Consider the following 21,267-nt stretch of genomic DNA (forward strand, 5'->3'; position numbering starts at 1 on the left):
ATGCACCCGTGTACGTGCCAGCGACTGTAGCGACCTTGTGCAAAGCGCGCACGTTCACGTTTCCTGAAACAAAATCGTTGCAAGCATGGAACGTAGAGACCATACAAAACTTGTGAAAGAGAAAGCTGGCATTGATGCCAAAGGAAATTTTTAATAGAAAACATCAAGGTTCTCTCTCTCTCTCTCTCTCAATATATATATATATATATATATATATATATATATAATTTAGTTCTCCGTCCAGACGTCTCCTCCATCTTCCTCTAGTTCCAAAGAACCCCTTTTGCTTAAGTTCGCTATATTGCGGTCCACGTTCAAATCCGTCAGTCTGGCATATATGTGCTGTGACGGGCTCTATGTAGACTCTACCGCATTTCGCAAGCGGATTTCGGACGGAGCAACTCCCGGCAATTTTCGCAAGGCTAGGTTTAACTGCAATATACTAACACCCCCCCCCCCCCTCCCCCATGCACCCCTACGCCTCGTTTCCTCCTTTTACTGATCCTTTCCTATTGCGCTTACACTGACAGGGTATTCATGCTCATATGCTGTCCCACTAAGAAAATCTCCATCGCGAACTCCGACATACTTCACGTTTCGTTTCGCGTTCATGCAACGATCGACCTTGATTCCTGCATGTAAAAACGAACCGCTTAACTCGTTAACGTCACAAGCACAACCAACTTAAGCCGCGAAATTGTCAGCAGTGCTCGTTCTGCGTGTTTTGTTATGTCGCGTTCAACGCGTGGTGGATGTTGATATACATATCATTTTGTTCTATAATTGGACGAGAATGGGCAAAACAATTTGAAGATGCAGTTATTATGAGCCCATAAAGCGTCACGTTCATCACACGTCTTCAGTGTTCATGTACTGAAGGATTGATTGTCCATTCGTGACACGCTCTTCATTTAATTAACCTCATACCTTCTCTGTCAACTTTCACTAGCATTGTGTTCAGAGAACACATGTACGAACGCGCACATTGATTTGTCTTAATAAGATGGTGGGGCACCTGGTAATCTTGCAGCAATACACACTGACAAATATCACTAATCGCCTCGCGTTAGCCCTTCACACTTAACTGAGGCTAGTTCACGTTTTCGTTGGTAACCCCGCACAGGAGCACACATGCATGCACTCCCAATGTATACGCGCTATTTATTGCGCGCCCGCTGCCACGCGATTTTCATAAACCAGCATGTCCCCGGCTTCCGACGAGATTCCGGCCAGTTACAAAGCGTGCGCGTAAACGTTGCGTGCACAAGTGAACGCATCAGCATGCACACCTGCAAGAGGCGCCCGGGGCGACGCTTAACGAAAATTGATAACCTCAGTGTCGTTAAGGGCTGCCTCGCGCCCTATACACACCTTCGTCAGCTTTTCTTTTCTCTCATACAGCTTTCTTCTTTCTTTTTCTTGTTTGTCGTGTATATACACAGGATGCCGCTGCCGGGACGTTTCCACATTTTACAGCTGCCTTCCTGGAAGAGTGGCTGCGTGTTCGGGGTTCACCGGGAGGCTGCACGTGTCTTACTAACGATGTAAGGTTACTTCTGAGCGAAAGATGAGGAAAATATCACTGAGACAACACGTATATACAACGCGCGCGGGCGCAGTACCGACCAACTTGGCACGGGAGCACGAAGACGACGCACATTTGTACATGTCAGCGCCGTTATTAAACCTAATTATAGAACCTTGCATGCGCGCGATTTGCATAATCTAACTGTCCGACTTTGCGTCTGTAATTGTTATTAATGTGGGCTCAAATCCGATAAGGCCGTCGCCTGAGTGGAGCGGAGAAAGCGTGCAGAGGCAAAAAGTTGGCTTGGGCAGCCGTCTTCGTAATAATTATTCCCCCGCTGTCTTTCTTGGGCGGTTATGGAAGCTATAGTTTGGTCCGCCTTTAAGCTCTCCGAGAGTGGATGCGACAACTGCAGGTAGTGTCATTCGAGCTATATATAACCAGCTTTTCGAATCAATCGCCTCGAAGACGGTAGACAATTAACTTCATTACTGTCGTTATTACAATTAATCCTAATTACCTTTCTTTTGCGCCACACGAGACCAGCAAGACAGAATAAAGCAAGCGTCTATATGAAACGAATGCCAGCACATTGGCGAGCTGCCGCTATAAGCTGAATGCCACAGCCCACACGTGATAGCCTTGCGCAGGCTGCTCGAGCGACCGATTCGTAAAACATTAAGCCATCTCCGCCAGCACCCTAGAATTAGAGCTTAACTGGCTCCTAAATCACGAGCTTGTTTTAACCGTAACACGCCTCACGTGCACGCCGATTTCGCCATTAGGGCAGTCCGCAGCATTTCGCAGCTAGGCGAGAACGAAGCCTCACGCTCGCGCCTTGTCCCGGAGCATGCGTGCAGTCTCGGGTTACGCCGCACCGCGCCCCTCTCCACGAGGGCCGACGGAGGCACAAACGAATGCGTCTACTCCAACGCCGCCGGCAACCAGCACGCAAGGCAAGAGCCGTCGCCGCGGCGGCGAGAAAAGCCGCTCAAATTGCGCGCGCTCAGGCGCCTCTCGCGCAAGCGGACTACTCAGGCGCAACGCTGGGACGGCGAAAAAATTCCAATCGGCATAAACGAATGCCGAACGGCGTACCGCGGGCGGGCCGTGCCGGTGGTCCGTGTTGGGCGGGAACGCACGCTGACGTCATTCGCGTGGCTCCGCCTATTCCGCATGCGGTGTCCCGCCGCGCCGCAGTCGCGTACTCCGAATAGGCGCGGTTCCCCGGGCGTCTGTCTGCGGTGCCCGTGCCGTGCTCGGCGGCGAATTCCACGGCGGGTGCGATAATTGCTCGCTTGGCCGGCGGTGTCGGTTTCGCGTGCAAATTGTGCGGCGGGTTGCCGCCACTGCTGTTTCTTTCGTCGCCGTTGTGCGCTGTGCGGTCGCCATGCCTTGAACGCGATGTCCGCGCGGCTGTCTGCATGCGGCGTTTTGACACCCCCGCCTGGTGCTTTTCCGCTACGGCGTGGTCTCCACGAGTGAGCGAAGCGGAGGAATCACTTGGTTTTGCGTGTCTGCACTGAACGAGTCGTTGTCTTCGGCGATTCCCCGTGGATGTGCGCGGACTACGTGAACCGGCTCCTGCCGCGACGCGGGTCTGGCGCGGCGACCGCCACCACCACCACCGCGGCCCGTGCTGTCCCCGTGGTCTCTCGTCAAGTGACCGCCAACTGACGTCACGTGTGACGTCACGTGGCATGACGGTGAGTCCCACGTCCTTCCCATTGAAGCCGCCGGTTAATGGTGACTGCCCGTGGACGGAACGCTCGGTCATTGCGGAAGTTTGCCTTTTCGTTTTGTCCGGCCGTCCAACGGGTCTAAGCGACGCGCTACTGTGGAAGTGATAGCAGCCTCTCACGCCCGTGGGGTCATTGGAGAAGCCCAATCTCCTTTGTGGAAACAAGGATGGATTGTTGGTTGATAATGAATAAAACGTACTTTAGATTTCATCATGGCACGCGTGCAACAATGCGGAGTGCAGCTATTCATGCATTCCCCAGCTTGTGTGACTTTGACGCGATCACGCTACGTTTCACACTCCCTGGTATTTGCGGCTTGCGAAGCCCAGACACAAGGACAAACAAAAGCAGGGCGCACATCGAGCTGCGGGAAGGAAAACGTCCACACGCCGCGTCCGAGCCTTCGGGGCCTTATAACAATAACAATCAACTTGATAAGTCAAACATGCTTGTTCGCGGGAAAAATACAACAATATTCCTGCTGGAGGCAAAGATTAAAGGTGAAATGCCTTATGAAGTTTTAGCGCCCTCACTAATGGTACAGCCTGCTGCAGTGGACAGCACAGCGCGAAAAAAAAAAAAAAAAAGACGTTTTATAGAACTATACAGCATCACGCTCATATTCAAGTGTTATCACATGCATAATTCTACATACATTCGAGACGTAGACGTATATAGGCTCAAACACATTTTTGTTTTAAAACTGTGACTAATACCCCATTCATTATTCAATATATAACCTACAAACTTCTTTATATATATATATATATATATATATATATATATATATATATATATATATATATATATATATATATAGTTCTGGCATGTGAATATTGTGTTTGGCAAACCATAAGAACAACTGGAATTCGAAAACTTGATCAGTAGGTCTTTTCTCATGGCGGTCAATTTTTGTCGTGCATCCTACTGAATCGCGTCTACACCACTTAATTTAATTAGAAAGCTCGGGCAAGAAATTATATTTGGGCACTCTCAATGAGAAGCGGCCGATATACAGCAGTTTATTCGTGGTATTGTGAAGTTCCTTTACTGCTGGACGAACAGATGAACTTGAATAACACCAACACAAGGAACAGAATCTATAGCCGAGAGATGTATTTTCCGCCGGTGGGTCCTTTGTGGCTCGCTGCGACAAATGTTATTTGTTTACTGAAATTTCGCGATATGCATATTTAACACTTTTCCTTCCTTTATCTGTGGCGCACTTATACAAAACCCAATTCGATATTTCAGTTATTAAACCAATAAAAAAATCATCTGATTGTTGTTTACGTTCGTATGCTAAAAAAGAAAATTACCCATGTTCTTAGCAAAAATATGCAACGTTCGAAGTGAGTGAAATGAATTATAAACTGCATGCAGTCAATGCTTTGGAATTCACAGCTATAGTGTCACTTGTTGGATCATATGTTTTTGTGAGGTATATGTATACGGCCTTCATCTGTAATATATAAAAGTAAATGTCTTTGAAATGTTCTTTTTCATGCCTTTCTTTCTTTCTTTCTTTCTTTCTTTCTTTCTTTCTTTCTTTCTTTCTTTAATATTACGTCATATTCACTCGTTTCTTAACTCCAGTTCAGGCTTTCGGTATAAGTATAACATGAACAATTTCCTTGTATACTGATGCGTTAATAGCCCGCAGCTTACATCAGTTATTCCGCCTGCCTGGAACCAATATGCTAAACACTGGCAGCCAATATCAGCAGGCATATCACCAATGGACATGAAACGCATATTGAGAGTACTAAAGAAGGACTTGGGTATGTCAACCTGGTTTAATGAGAATACTAAGGAATCAATTCTTTATGAAGTGGACCCTCATCGCAAATAACAGCTGGATGTAGAACTTACGCAAAGTACCGAGACACTAACTAATTCATCGACTGCACCTTGGGACAGCATACACCAAACATTTCCTATATCGCATAAAACGGGCTCCATCCCTGGCTTGCACCTGTGGCCACGACGATGAGGATGTTCGCTATGTACTCCTCGAATGCCCCATATACGCGATGCAATGATGGCAGCTAGAACAAGAGCTACACTCCATTGATTCTCACCGACCTTTCTCACTCGCAAAATTGCTGGGCCCATGGCCATCGGAAATATCGTGGTGAAAAACATTGAACGCTTCGAACGTTTTTACGAAGAGACAGGCATCCTTAACAAGTACTAGATATCACACTGAATAGTCGCATGATGTTACTATAACTTGCTTCTATTATTTGTAATTATCAGCGCTTGTATATTACGTGTTATACTGTTTTTTTATTCTCTGCGTGCATTATTTTAACTCTGTGTAATTCCTCATCTGTTTATATGCTCATCGCAGTCTGCATCACGGCCGCTTGTGTATTTGTGACTTTGTTTACAAACTCATCGTAGTGCAACTTGCATTTGACTTTTATATTTATATTATGTACATGGGTGTATAGGACTGTGTGCTGTGTATTTCTGACGCTATGACGTGGTTTCTTTTCATTTCCTTAATATATTTTTTATATCGTTGTTTCCGCTATGCGAAAAGGAGTAGCCGTCGCCATTATAAGGTGACTACGTCTCTTGCTTTTATTTTAATTTCAATAAAAAGAAAGACGGGTGTTTCCAACTGTCCTATATACGCATACATACGCCACCTCCGAAATGATTGTTTTCTTTTTGGCCACTTGATGCAGCATCGTTTATCGTCTCAATCCATCTCTTGTATCGAACGCAAGGTTAATCGTTAGGGTTTGTTATTGCCGGCGTTGCAGCCTATCGCATTTAATTTCGTAAACTTCATTTTTGAGTTGCTCCATCTCGAGCCTACTGCAGAAACGACTGCACCCGCGTGGCTGGCGATAAGCGGCACGCCATTATTCATCGCGAGTAATTTATCGACGATTCTTGTATGGCTGCGCGTGCAACGATTTCCATGCACATATCTTGGTCGCATAAGGCCGCGATTAGCCTACATCACCCCGCAGCCCAGCAGGAGTCGTGACGGTGCTAAGTGCCTTGATTAATGGAGCCCACACTATATGCATTGCATGACCCTTGACGTGTCCAGTCAACATCTCGTTTTCCTTTATTTATTCTTCGGCCCTATAGCGCGATTATAAGCGTGGAGACAGCACGGAATGTTATGCCCATGTATCATTGCACACACAGACTATTTTACTCCGAAATGTCAAAATTCAATTGAGCTATGAATATGACATAACACAGGTACATATAATGTTGGGGGAAGGGTGGGGGGTGACGTTGCTGAAGAAAAATGCAACTGTAGAACAACCGAAACAAGGTGAACTCGCAACATGAATTCAGAGCCATCGGCACGCTCACAAACTCTATATGGTATACAGCATGCTTCTGACATTATGCGGGGTAACAGGTAGCGCAATTACCTAAGCATCACGTTTTCGACTAGTTGATTAAACCTGTGCACCACAGTTAACGGGGCCCGTATACAGCACAAACGCAGTATAGGCAATGTCGCGCGCTTTTTTATTCTCGATATTTTTTTTTTCTTATTCCATCCTGCTCCGCGTGAACATTTATACTGTTTACTTGCCAGTATACTGAAGTATGAAACACGCCAAAGTCCACTACAAAAGTAACGAAGAAATATATGGCCTTACTATTGTTTTCTTTATGTTTTTACTAGGTGGCCTCTTGAAATGTGACAGAATATAATTCATTCAATTTTCAAAGGAAGGAAAGTGAATATGAACTTTCACCAAAAATGAAATACTACCTACATGCAACAAAGACAGAATTCATTGAATAGACGGACAAATGAAGTGAATGCACTTCCAGGTGATGGGGATGCGGTAGCATCATTATAAACAGCGCTACTTGTGTGCATTAGTTTCTTTAGGGGCTCTGACTGCGTTCTATCAGAAGGCGTCTGATGTATAAATTTTCCCCAAAGTGTTTGCGTGGAATTTTTTTTTAAGCGAAGCTGTTTGTGGTAAGGGTTCCGTGAAATTTTCATGCGTGCGAGCAAAACTATCGTCATCAGCAATGGCTCGTGCCACTGCTCGCGCGTTCCTCGTCGTTGTCATCTTCTTCCGCAGCAGGCTCTCTTACCGCTCATCATGCCAGCGTTCCTATACTCTCCAGCCCTCTGCGAAGGCGCTGACGGCACTGGCCACTGCCAATCGGTGCAGTTATTTCGGTCTCAAATTCTTTGCCTCAATATATCGCTAAATTAAAACACGAATGTATATAACGAATGTGTATAACGAAGGTATAACACGACTTAACGCAAAAGTGTAAAAATAAATCTGTGTGAGTACCTTTCGTCACGACGACCACCTACCAAGACAATAAATGTGTTCGTAGCCTTTGTTCAAGATTCTGCGTCACCTCTTTGTCCTCTGATACAAAGCGTCAATGGTCATCCACCTCTACAGGGTAGAATGACTCATGATTTTTGCCTTTTTCTTTCTGCGCATTAGGTTCCAGTTTTCACTGCCGATATCCGTGGTGACCACGTATTGTGTGCATAAGAACGCTTACTTTAACACCTCATAACCGGCCCGTCTAGGCATCTCGCTTTTTAATTGCTTTATTTTTTTTGTTCTGAATTTATTTTTGGGTAATGAATTGCTTATTGGATATTACCTTTAGGCTATCTGGCTGTAAATTAGCTATACAGCATCCAATTGGAGATCATACAATAATTAACAGTAGTATAGTGGCTAACTCATTAGGATCCTTCCGAACTATAGGACTGTTGTCAGTTATAACGCACAATAGAGATTTGAGCTACAAGCTTTGCTATTTCTCATACATCAAACCTTCCTCTTCTTTTTTTTTAAGTATGAGAAAAACCACGGCAGGAGCAATTTAAGCGTTGGCGCGTGATTCTGTTATTCATTATTAGTTTTTCTAGGTTATTTATAGCTACTCTTGTATGATTAACCGGCTACGTCTGTTACCGGCATAACACAAGGAAAAAGTATAATACCGCGCATTTTGCGTGCAATACTTTATTTGCTATTGCGTGAAAAAAAAAAGTTACCTCCACGAAGTCACTGCTTTCTTCTGTTAATTTGCTTGTGTTTCAAGGCTGAGCGGTTTTCAACTTTGCACTTAGACCGCTGCAGATAAACAAAGTCAATAATTGTGCTGCTGAGATAAAGAAGCGGGCTATTTGTGAGCGCGAAAAGTCTGCAAACAAGGGCGTGGCTGATTTTGGGAGGCCAGATTTGCTCCCCTTGCATGACTCGTGCAAATACGACTGTTTAACGAAAACTGTTTAATTGACTGTTTAATTGAAAGCAAGGCACTAATTTTCTAAAAGGAATGTTCGTCAGCGTAAACGGCTGCTTGTCCGTAACTAAGAGGATACAAAGGCGAGCCGTTGAAATTAAGGCTCCTGTTTTCCCCACATCGGACCACCGGCCGACTTATTTTTACTATATATATATATATATATATATATATATATATATATATATATACACACACGCTGCCGTTCAATCCAATGAAGTGGGTGCAAATGAACCAAGGCATCTAATGGAATTGTTACAAGTTTCTGTTGTGTTGAACAGCTGAAATTCATTGCATTGTGTCGAAACAGATTGACAGCTCATGTGCAACCATCTAGAGATATTAAATAATGTAAAGGTGATGACCTACCTTGAATTAATGCTGCGTCACTCTTCCCTTGCTTGTCAGTACTGATAGCTCGCACACAATGCTCTTTCTACAAAAGTGTGTCAATATAGAACCGGTTAGATTGGGCCACCAGATGCCTCGGCGTTGCAATTCGGATTCCTCCAACGCGCATAAACAGAGCTCAATGATAAAGTAATGCATGCAAACATTCTGTTAAGCGCCTCGCATATAAATATTCTGAAATAGGCACTATATATTTTGGGGATTACTATAGTAAATGAATACGCATTATGTGAATGCGCAAATCAAATGTATGCATTTTCAGTGACGCGGTTGGCTCCGTAAGATTGTACATTTATTTGTGCGATATTTTAATGCTTGTACTAGAGGTGGGCGAATATCAATATTTTCGGATACGCATCGGATACGAATAGTTACCGTTGAATATCGAATCGAGTATCGAATAGGGAAACGCAGAGGCATATAAACAGCAGGAATATGTATTCCGGCATAATTAAGTACACCACGCCTGTACTGACTTGCGGGGAAAAAATCAATAATTATATCATGTACAAATGATCAGTTTTAAACACAAGGCCACTAACATGTCATTAAAAAAGACTGCACTAATATTCTATCAACCACTTTTAGAGCCATGGTTGCAAGCGAGCTCTTGAAGAATGGATGGCTGCTGTGTGACTAGCGTCCCAAAAATGCCTTATATATGTATGGTCGCTGAAAAAAGATAAGTCCTTCAACGACTTTTTTTTTCACTTCTCCGCAACTTGTGTGTCGTACATACATGTAAAATCGGCCCTTCCAAAGAAAAGATCATTGGTTATAGCGTAAAAAAATGAAACTGGTGCTTGATTAGACCACTAAAAAATCTACACGACAGAATACAAGCAAAAACTGCAGGTTGTCGGGCATGTACTTGTGGCTGAAAACCTAAAGCAGAGCTTGCTAAACCTAAACCTAAAACCTGACTAGTCATTTGTTCCCACATTGCTTCAAACAAATCTGTTGTTTCACTGCCGGTAATTTGCGATACCACGTTTAGTAAAGAAAGAAGGGTAACTATACTTCAACAGCTGTTTCTTGCGAAATATTTTGTATTTTTTGAGTATTTGGAAATACCGAACAGTTCCTCCTGGAATACGGATACGAATAGTCAGTGTGAAATATTCCATTCGTATAGTCGAAACCCGATATTCGCTCACCCCTAATTTGTACCTACACGTAATCTTCATATCAGCTCCAACCCCTCCCTCTATACCTGCATTTAACACTGGACATTTCTGTATCTGTGGTTATAAAATGCCACCGGTCCCTGGGGACCATACACTGCCGCCAGTAATGCTCTGCCAAAAACTAGATTTTTTTAAAATTTTTTTTTTGCAGTACCTGCGGCCACTTCTCGTATCACGGCGATGTTGTTTCGGTAACACGCGTGTTTAAAAGGAATGCGGAAACTTCTTATACTCTCTGCTTTCTTGGCCATCGCTACAGGTCAAAAAAGGAAAAAAGCGCGAAAGTATTATACGCAGGGTCTTGTAATATGCTTCTTGGTATACGTGATGTATTCTGTGCAGTGCACGAATACACTCACATACACAGCGCCGTTGTGCGCAGTAGCTATATGCCTATTTTTTCGGCGCTTATCAGTGACAACTGTTGAAGCGAACACATTCCACGGGTAGCATGCGTGCGAACCGTCGGAACGATTCGCCTCTCCTAACGTTGCCCTGAATTCCAGGAAGTTGTGGAAAGCCACGACTGAAATGCCCGCTCCAGGGACCGAATCCCCAAGGTTTTTTTTTTTCGTATAAGTATTATTTCCCAATGGGTGGTCGACTTCGCTAAGATATTATATATCCTGCGTCAGCATTGGCTGAAAGTTTCTCTTCCGATCAATTCTAGTGTAATAGTTGTTTCTGAATACGGGCCCAGGTCTTCAGTAGTAACTTAGCTCCGAAAATGATGGAAGCACAAGTCGCTGCTCCAGTTCGTGACTGTTTGTCCACCATCCACAAATTTCGACTAACGCCATTGGCTGGCATCTGTTTTTACGAATAGTTTTAGCTTAAGAATGTTTTTTCTTAAGACGTACACAGCCGGTTTGCTGTGTACGTCTTTCACATTGTACGATGTTGTCGTCATCGTCAGGCTACCTCATGCGTCCTTAGTTTCACCCTTGCCGTATGGCGAAGAAAACAACCCTTTACTCGCCGCTACCCATGGGGACCCAACTAATGCCGCGGATATAACACTACATGTCAATTTGACAAGTGTTTTGTGCTCCATGTAGATTCTGAGAATCGTGCAGTCAGTGCAAGTGTTTCGAAGGCCACAACATGACACTACTGAAGAAGTCTGAAAATGTTTGCACCCTTGAGAGGGTGTTGGTCTGTTCCAGTGTGACCGGATTTATCATTCAGGCCATATAAAACAATTATTGTACACAACAGCGAGCTCAAACTATCCTGTGATGAGAGAGGCCTTACTTGGAAACTGCGTTAATTTATACCGCGTGATGTGAACCGAAATATCTAACACAATAATGTGATAGCGATGGCTATTAAAGTTATTTTAATGCAGTTTTGGTGTCGTTTGTCGCAGCCATAGTCACGTCTACTTGTCAAAAAATTTGCCATAAACGAGAAAAACCTAATTTCTCAATATCGACGATTCCACCTTGTCCCTTAAGAGCGAGATTGTAGGCCATGAAACATATACCAAACACGCTCTGTATATCCAAAGGGTGGCGAAGTATTTAGTGGGGACATGTGGCAGACGAAGGCGGCTTTCTGTGCATCACAAAGATGAAGCCATTTTTGAGGAGATGGCGGCGTCCACTGCGAAAGCCTCCTGCTATCGCAGTAAATTAGCCAATGTAGCAGGAAAAATAGCTGAACTATGCTGATTTTTATATTATAAACCGTATACATAACTATACAGAGCCCTAATTTGGAGAGTATGCACTGTCGTTCTATATGGTACAGCCATGGAATGACTTATCGATGATGTAATTCCACGTATTCGCCGTGAGACAAGTCGTGACTCGGCACACTCTATTTGCCGTTTGAAAAAGAAAGAAAGAAAAAAAAGGCAGAGAAATAAAAAACAAATCGCGCGAGTCCTGTCGTCTGCTCGAACTTTGACCTGTATAATTCGTTTTACACCAAGGCGCGCCTCGTCATGATTACGACTGAAGCAATTGATTGGATAACCGGTGATGGAACTCGAGTTGCGCGGACCGGATGCGTTCGTGGAATACGCGAGAAACAGTGCGGCAGATCCGGATGAAACTCACGCGCGGTGAATCACGAACTGTTTTTTTTTTTTTCGCACTGCATCAATTCCGTCATCTCCGCTGTCATGTGGATTCCGATTTGCAGTTCTCCCATTCGCACTTCTGCAATTCTGAAATGACTCTGTTGCCATGCACTTATGCTGCCCCACAAGGAGACATTTAATGTGTTTTCATTCTTGTTTTTATTATCTGCGACAGCAGGGGGAAAATTTGGTTGCTAAATAGAACGCTTTCTCTATACCATCAAAAGTGAGAATACCCCAAAGAAAAAAAAAGCTCGTAAAGCATCTATGGCATTGGTTGGTTAAAGAAACGTTTAAATAATAAACCAACAATGACAACCAACAGAACTTTAGACTAAGAACAAAGCAACAAAATCGGAAGCTTAGATGTATCAGACGTACCCCTGTGCACATACACACCAACACTGAGCTTTAGAATATCTCAAAGTGTAGTTGGCCTCATCTCATTTACGATGAGATATCTCATCGATGAAAATCTCATTTACGATGAGATATGCATGGGCTTGGGTGTTTAAAAAAATATTTAAAGAAGTGTACACACATAAAATACATTGTGAATATTGATTTCCCTTCGTGTAGATCGATCAAATGAATACAACGAGATCACCTGTTTGGCTTGAAATATTCAATTCTGTATAATAATGAACTACCATGCACCGTAAAGTTAATGAAGAAAAGTAGGAACAAAAATCAAATAGTGTAAACATTGACAATGTCTGCAATCATTCATTTGCACATGGGTTTTGATCACGCAGACGTAGATCACTCTGTCCTAAAACGAAAGGAAAATGTGTTTTGAAGTATGGTTGCTGGAAGCTGAATGTTCCTAAATAAAATTATTGTTCCTCAGCGTACACGCAAACTTTCGAAACAATACTGCGTATGTGAAATCGCATTCCCCATGTGTTATCATTGTCGTATCAATTATACAGCAACAAAATGGGCTTAAATAACCGTGATACCAGGCGTGCTGATTTTGCAGTAGGTCTGCTGGTTTTGAACATAATCTACTGATTCCCCGATGAATAAAGAAATCTAATAAAGTTTCTCTAACAGTAGAGTAACAATTGAGTGCCATATGTAAAGTAACGCAATGAATGACAAAAGAAAAAAAAGCTTCTAACGCAATTTGTTTCGAAAGAGAAACATACATGAGGTCTTAACCGTCGAAAGCTTATCCAGCCAAAGTTCGCGACCCCTTTAGGGCAGGAACACATTCGTAGAATATCATATTATCTTTTTTAACCATTCATTTGCTTCTTGATATTTTGCATATAATATCAAAGCGTAGCTCAACCGGTCAATGCTTGTGATTGCACGCACGATATAAACGTGATATCGTTTAGTTTGGATCTGTCTTGTTCTGTAGGCCTGCCTAAATAAGTTAAAATAAAACAGACAGTGAAATCACCGCCCTATCGAGAAGAAAAGGTGTACACAAAAGTATATACGTAATATGAGAAAGACATTCAAGTGTGGAAAATAATTGAGATTCCTTATTCTTCGTTTCGTTTAGCATTGCTTCCTTTGTAATTGTGTCTTTATTTCGGAGATGAACGCCACGTCGCGACTGACGACGAAAATTGAAGGCTGGATTTCCAGAATGTGTCCGTTCTGCATATATATGGGCTAAGATCGGAGACGTGGAACACTTCATCTGGTTCATTTCGAGCAGAGAGGAAAGGCGTTGCTTCACAGTCTATACAGAAGAAAGGTTTCCCACACGCGAGCTTTGAAGGCGCGTATATACGCGTTCCCTGAAGGGCTCGCAATAATCAGGAAGGGAGGTATACGACTGTTGATAGGCTTTCTTCGAGACATGGAGTTGATCAACGTTTTGGTGACACACCCGTGTCGACAACATATGAAATGCTCAGGCGGAACAATTGCCGGACAAGCATGCATGCCCGGCTAACCCCACTGACTGCGACACCATGTATATACTACACCGCCACAGCGGCAACAGAACAACGGTGACGGGGGCGACACGATGACAAGGAGTGCGATGTTTTCCTTTCGCTTGTTTTCGCTTGTTTTCAGGAGACGCCAATGACGATAACGACGACTACTCGGCGTAAAGGCGTAAAGCGTAAAGCAAACACAGTTTCGAGCGCTTAAACTGCTGTCTCAGTTAAATGCGATGTTGAAGGACGTGAAAGTTTGGGTTTGTTCGGCGCATGGCTCGTTGCATCGAACCAATATTTCACTGGGCCACTGTTCGTGTTTGACCCAGAGGTCACGTCATCCATTGCGCCTCTGCTTTTGAATGTGAGTTCGCATACTTGATTCGCAACCGCTGTATGCAGCAGGATTTGCTTGCCGAAGAATTGCACGCCCATGTATTTAGACATATACGTGCGTGTCGAGTAAAGCGATGTTTGTGGTGGAACGGGCTATACAGCTGGTCAGTCCGCATTTCTTCATGTATAACTGAGGAATGCGTTTAAAGCTTCCAGGGGTTAACAAGCGTTTTTGAGCGCACGATTCTCTCTCTCTCTCTCATCTTGTGCATTCTTTGATCAGCGTTCATTCATTTTGACCCCTTTCCCAGCACGGTATAGTCATTACACTGGCTAATCTTCCTGTCTTTGCCTCTATTTTTCCCCTCCTCCTGCTATATAAGATGTGGAAATCAGTGTAGAATCTGCAATTCGAGGCTATACGACGTCTGTGTCATAGAGTTAGAGATAAGTGTATATTTAGAACGAAAGAACGCGTCCAATATTAATACATTTTGCCGTAATTTTCTACTCTGTGGGGTAGTGGAACGCTTTATAGCTGTCGGTATAGCTGCAGTGTGTAGAAATAAAACTGGCACGCGTCCCAGCGCGCTCTACAGAGACCAAAAAAAATTAAGAAAACGTGATTCGCTATCCCGCAAGTTATGCAACATATCTCCCGCACTCGCATTACGCGCTGATCGGTGCACAAGACGGCTATTCATCTCGCGCTTACTCAAGCGTGGGCTCGCTGTTGGACAGGAAGCCGATAGCGCACGTATATATAACTATACACGGCAAATTGCGCCCTTCGACAACGTCTCACCCTCTTCTATCTCTCTCTCTCCTTCTTTATGTTGCGCCCGCGGATAGATCGTGAGCAATATACCGGGTATATATTATAGAGGCGTAAACGAGGTGCAGGTCGAGCTAATGTCGCGCCGCACTTAGTCGCGCCGGGTAATGAAACGAGCCCGGAGAGAGAAAGATGAACGGTGTCGCAAGGAGAGCGGCTTCGACCCGGCACGAATCAAATCATGGGACAAAAAAGAAAGAAAGAAAGAAAGAAAGAAAGAAAGAAAGAAAGAAAGAAAGAAAGAAAGAAAGAAAGAAAGAAAGAAGTACGAAATTAAATCGATAAAGAGAAACGAGCCGGCGCAGGACAGGCGAAGAAACAAAAGGTGTCTGCGCTGCAGGTCCCGGGGCGTGTAATACGTAATACGCCGACGTGGGTCTTGTGTGATCTTTGCTCCGCGGCGCTCTTGGCGGGACGAGCTCTAAAGGGAGCTCCGCTGCGGCGTCCCACGGCGGCACTACTACACTTCTTCGGCTCGTGTATGTGTAGCGGAGTATGTATACGCTTATATATATACATATATACGCTCGAGGCGACGAGGATGGGGGCCGGCCGCCATTAGCAAATATGTGCGATTGTCCGAGGCATTCCTCTTTCGCGCCCTCTTTCCCTCTATTTATCTCAGGGGCCGAGGCAAGCTCGCGGAACCTTTGCCACCGTGGCGCTGTGCGTGTGTTTGTGTGTATGTGTGTGTGTTTGTGTGTGTGTGCGGGTGAGTATATTGCGGAGTGATCAGTGTGCGTAGCATGAGCACTAATAAAGGCTGCGCGCTCTCTGGTTTAGGCAATGCTTCGTTCTTCCTTTGAACTTTTTTGAATGCTTTCAGCTTGCAGGCTTCGACAGCGCAAAAAAAAGATAGCCCCAGTTTGGACTCCCTCTCCTTTTTTTCTCCGCGCCTTTCTTCAATTCCACATTTCGCTTCTTAACCTTTGTTCTGCGATCGTTTTCTTCTTGTTCTCTTATCAGTTCGCTTATCTGAAGCTATAGGCTCTATCAACGGGCCCGCAAGAAAAATAGCCCTATTGGAAGGCAGACGTGAAGAATGGCGAGTGAGGGAGGAGGAAAAGTGGAGTCGAGGGCATGGAAGAACCTTTAGTCGGTGGCTCTTGGAGAGTAATGCTTGTGTGTGCGTGTGTTTATATATATATATATATGAGAGCGACAAGGGGTATCGTAATAACTTGCGGGAAAAAGTAACACGCACACGTACAAAAAGCGCGCAAGACGACGCGCGGAGGTGATGGGGAGAAAGTTGCGGAGCGTGCGAGAGAGAGCAGCTTCAATCAGCAAAAAGAAAATTAAGATTTCTCGCTTCCAGAGCAGCGCGCCTCGCTCAGCATACTATATAATGGATTTCGTGACGAAGCTGCGGCGGGCAGCTCACAGCCGCTAACTTTCCCTTCCCCTCGCGCTTGTTTCTTCTTCTTTGCCCTCTTCGCGGCGGCGGCGGCGGCTGGCTAGCTGTCGGGTCCGCGCATGCTTCTCGGTGGCGGCGGCGGCGGCGGGCCCAATTCTGTTCGCTCGTGTTATATATCCACGTCCAGCACACTCGACGCGGTTATGCGGCCCGGACCCGCCGTAATGCCCTTACAGCCTGTTTGCTCGCCTGGCCGATGCACGCTTCGCGGCTGTGTCAGTTCATGGTCGGTCCGAGCGCCGCGTCTTGTTTTCTTTTCAGGCACACACATACATATTTATTTTCCAGCAGCTCCGGGTGTACCTATATACTAGATCGACCGTATAAGCTCTCGGGCGTCGCTTTTAATGTCGAAAGCGCCGCCGCCGCCATTGCCGTAGTTGCGCAGCCGAAAGGTCGCGCGTCGTGGTAGAGATAGATGGATAGATAGAGCGAGCGAGGAAAGCGAAGCGAGAACAGAAGCATGCACGGCCGCGGCGGCGGTCCCGAAAGATCCTTTCCACGCTGTCGCGGACTTTGTCCGCCGTCGTTTAGGAAGGAACGCGTGTTACAAGCATGCGGTGCGCGTGCACGCAGCGATATAGACAAAAGCGCGGGCGCGTATCCGCGCGGCGCTTCAAGGCTCGCGCGTATGCAGGTTTCGACCTTGAAGACGCGGAGCGTCACGTGGGCGAGGAGAGTGAAGAGAGTGAGTGAGGCAATACCGGCAACGAAAAAAAATCAAAATGAGAGAAAAGAAACTATAATAAAGGGACGAAGCTGCCCTGGAACGGAGCTGCATGCATTCTGTAATATACGTGCGAGGACCGAGGGGTGCGCGCTCACTTGCACAAGGGCAATTGTTTTGGAGTATGCGTATAAACATGTGCCCAGGCGCTGGCAGTCGTTCTGTGTGGAAGGATCTTTCGCGGCGCATAGATAGATGCTCGTGCCGGGCCAAGTGTAGAGGGTGAGCAAACCACGAGCCGTCTCTGAGATGAGAAATTGAGCCAAGAAGCTGCTTTGTCGAAAAGGAAGGTGCCTTGTCTTTTCTTTTGTTTTTTTAATACGTGAAGTTTTGACCAACCACAGGATTTGTGTGTTAGTATACAACATTGAACAAGTATACGACTGAGTTGTAGAATGTGATCAAATAATTTTTCAGTGGTAGTGGAAGCTCGTATACTATGTAGGCTATTATGGTTATTGGAATCCAGATAGGAAGAATGGGAATATATTATGTTTGCACCATCCCCATTACACTCGCCGTAAAAAAATTAACATGTGTAAGATATAGCAATATCAACAGAGGGACGCGTTAAAACCCCTGAACACACACCTACAAATGAAAAAAAAAAGATGAAGAAAGTCACAGAACAACAACAAACGCTTATCTGCCATACGCGCCCCTGCTTAAGCGAATCGTAGCAGTGGGAACTGGTAGAGAATAGAAGCGCTATCATGACCCTGAATGTGCTTTGATTAGCAGCAGACACGGGTCACTATACATGTGCGAGTTTACTATACGTACTGTATTATTATTATTATTATTATTTTATTATTATTATTATTATTATTATTATTATTATTATTATTATTATTATTATTATTATTATTATTATTATTATTATTATTATTATTATTATTATTATTATTATTATTATTATTATTATTATTATTATTATTATTATTTTAGATACTGCAACCCGACAAGGGCTAAGGAGGAGTGGGTATACAATAGAGCATTCACGAAGAATGAACATGAACTCGAACGTGACAACAACGTTAGGCAACAGAATACGACAAAGTAGAATCAACTGCAGAAATAAAGTCGTTAAGGGGAAGGGAACGCACTTTACCAGGTAACAAATTCCAAAGGTAATTTGTTCCGGGGTAAGATATGTACTTGAATGTATTAATGCGTGGGTAGAAAGGTTGAGATTAAGTTTGGGGTAACCTTTGGTAAAAGCTTTTTAGCGAATGTTAAGTGCGCGCAGTTTGACAGAGTGGAGGAAGAATTAACGATATATGCAGGAATTTTTCAAGAAAGGAAGAGTAGCAGAGGGGGAGCAGGATCGGTCGAATCTATCGCATTCAAATCCCACACATTTTTTCTTTCCTGCACGGATTCGATTTTACTAACATCACTCCAGTTGAAAGAGCACCAAACAACAGAGCCATACTCAAGTATAGGTCGAGTCAGCGTTTTATATAACAGTAACTACGTACGTTATTCGTATATATGTCTACGAGACGCTATAGCACGTCACGTGGCATCAAGGGAAGGAAATGTCACAACAGCACGACGGCAACAACAGCGACTACACGATGACAATGACGACACGACGAAGACAGCTGTGAACGAGGCGCGATGACTTGCACGTCCTGATCCAGGATGGAATCCTGGGTGGGGGCAAATAAATATTCAAGCAAAGCTTGTATTTTCTGGCGACTATACTTTCTCTGCAAGAAAAACAAGATGGTGATTCACTTGAGTGCGATAAAAATATCAGTAGCTGCGACAGACCCCAATGAAGTCGGCTGTAGTGCAGCTCTCATCTATCCCTGGAAAATAATTGTGCGGCCACTTGGCTCGCGCTGTTCTGAAAGCCACGCTCGCGCACTTAGTCCTTATCTGATCGGAGTAAGGCAGTGCGAGATAAACGCTTGCTCTTGACCTCTGCGTCATACGGGATACGAAGCAGCGCTCGCTTGCATCAGTGCTATTTTGCAGCTGTAGACTGGCAACCGTTACTAACAAAACATCCTCGCGTTAAATCTGGTTGAAATCTTAACGATAATTGAGGAGTGACACATGACTGGGGTATGTCTGCGAAATTGCTCAGGCAGAGTGGTGCAGCCACTCTGCCTGAGTGCGAGCAGCCGAAACCAACCAGCCGAAAATCGATAGAAAAAAAATGTGACGATCATTTTTCGTTTCATTTTTTTTTTTTACATGCAACACGTGGCTCATGCACCACGCGGCTCGACCAAGACAAGGACCGGTCACTCGATTGATCGGGCCCCGATCCCATGATATATAGGCTAGATAATGCGTCCGCGTAATCGCTGCTTCGACAGAACACGCTATCATAATCTCCCCACGGCTGCGCACACAGTTACAGATGCGCGTCTGACACCGAATCATTTTCACCTGTGACGCGCGAAAGGAACCGCGCGCGTGTGTATAATCACGGATACATGCACGACGCGCGCGCGCGCCCACGTGACTGCACACGGCGACAGTGTCCGGGGCGCGCACAGTTGACGGTCCGCAGCGCCCTCTGTCTGTCGGACCGATGTGGATGAAGGATCGCCTCCATTACATCGCGACAGGCATATACGCACCCGCGTCTCCGTTGCCGTCCGGCCCGAAAATAAACGAGCTTTAAACGCTCGTCTCGTCTCACGTGCGGCGTCGTTAATCACGCGGGCGGCGGCGAGACGCTCCATGTGCGGCCGACCGACCTGGCTGTAATGTACTCGCCTGTTTTCCTCAACCCTCCCTATACCTACCTACCTCCCTCCTCAGCCGTCGGTTTCGTTGTTAACTTCTTTTCTTTTTTTTCTACCTAATTCTTCCGTTTCTATACGTGCGCTTGCGTGGCTCATCATACACGTGTATGTCGGCCGCGTTGTTGAAGACTCGGTTTTCCTTTTGTTCTCTTTCCTTTGTTTTCCTTCTTTTTTTTTTTACGTTGTTCACCACCGCTTAGTCAAATTACTGGTCCGTCATCGCGGCCGCGGTTAGCGTTTGCTCTTAGCTGGCGCGTGTGTTACAGTGTATAGAGGAAATGGTGTGGAGAGACGAAACGGGCACTCAGCGCATTATAAACTTTCGTGATTTATGAAGTACCACCATTTAAGCACACGCTCAGTGTAAACCGTGTGCTTATTTTCACTATTTTCTGTCTGCCGTGACATATTATGCACATGGGAAGAACCGTATATGCAATGAAAGCAGGACTTGCACATGCGTGCCGTAAAATGAAAGTCTTTTCAAGAAGTTGCGAGCAAAACTGCATGTTTGAGGCGTCCGGTGCGTTTCAGAGAGCTGCAAGCGGTGTGTTAGGCTGACTTGCTGTTTAGCTCATTAATTTATGCGGTTTTACGTGCCAAAACCGCGATCGGGCCATGAGGCGCGCCGTAGTGGAGGACTCCGGAATAATTTGGACCACCTGGGCTTCTTTAACATGCAACTAAATCTAAGTACACGGGTGATTTCGCACTTCGCCCCCATCGAAATGCGGCCGCCATGTCCGGAATTCGCTCCCGCCATCTCGGGCTTACCAGCCCAACACCGTAGCCACTAAGCCACCACGGCGGGTTCTGCTGTTTAACTCATCGTTAGATTATCAATAACGCTTCGTACCTCACAAGCATATCGTGGTTCTTGCGCGTAAAACAAAACAACGTCATTAATCATTACCATTTACTTTTCATTGATACAACAGAAGAAGTATGTGGGTAAAATTTGAATTTTTTCCCGTCTACAGAAACCTGTCAAACATAATTCGTATGTCGGTAATTAGTTGGCCGAGTGAGGTCGGTTGCTTTTGTCA

The 21,267-nt window shown here is 44.9% G+C and overlaps 1 protein-coding gene and 1 long non-coding RNA gene across 5 annotated transcripts in view; one reads left to right on the forward strand and one right to left on the reverse strand.

The window, feature by feature from the left end:
• LOC135920280 (uncharacterized) overlaps positions 1-21,267 on the reverse strand; it is a 237,483-nt gene that overhangs the window by 36,043 nt on the left and 180,173 nt on the right. The window lies entirely within an intron of this gene.
• The window catches only part of LOC135919775 (transcription factor Sp9-like), a 189,072-nt gene continuing 170,567 nt past the window's right edge, over positions 2,763-21,267 (forward strand). For all 3 annotated transcript variants that reach the window (XM_065453953.1, XM_065453724.1, XM_065453886.1), the window contains exon 1: positions 2,763-3,234. The gene's annotated coding sequence lies outside the window, so the exon portion shown is untranslated. The remainder of the gene's footprint in view (positions 3,235-21,267) is intronic.

This window comes from Dermacentor albipictus, chromosome 1, assembly GCF_038994185.2.
Source record: "Dermacentor albipictus isolate Rhodes 1998 colony chromosome 1, USDA_Dalb.pri_finalv2, whole genome shotgun sequence".
Taxonomy (NCBI): Eukaryota; Metazoa; Arthropoda; class Arachnida; order Ixodida; family Ixodidae; genus Dermacentor; species Dermacentor albipictus.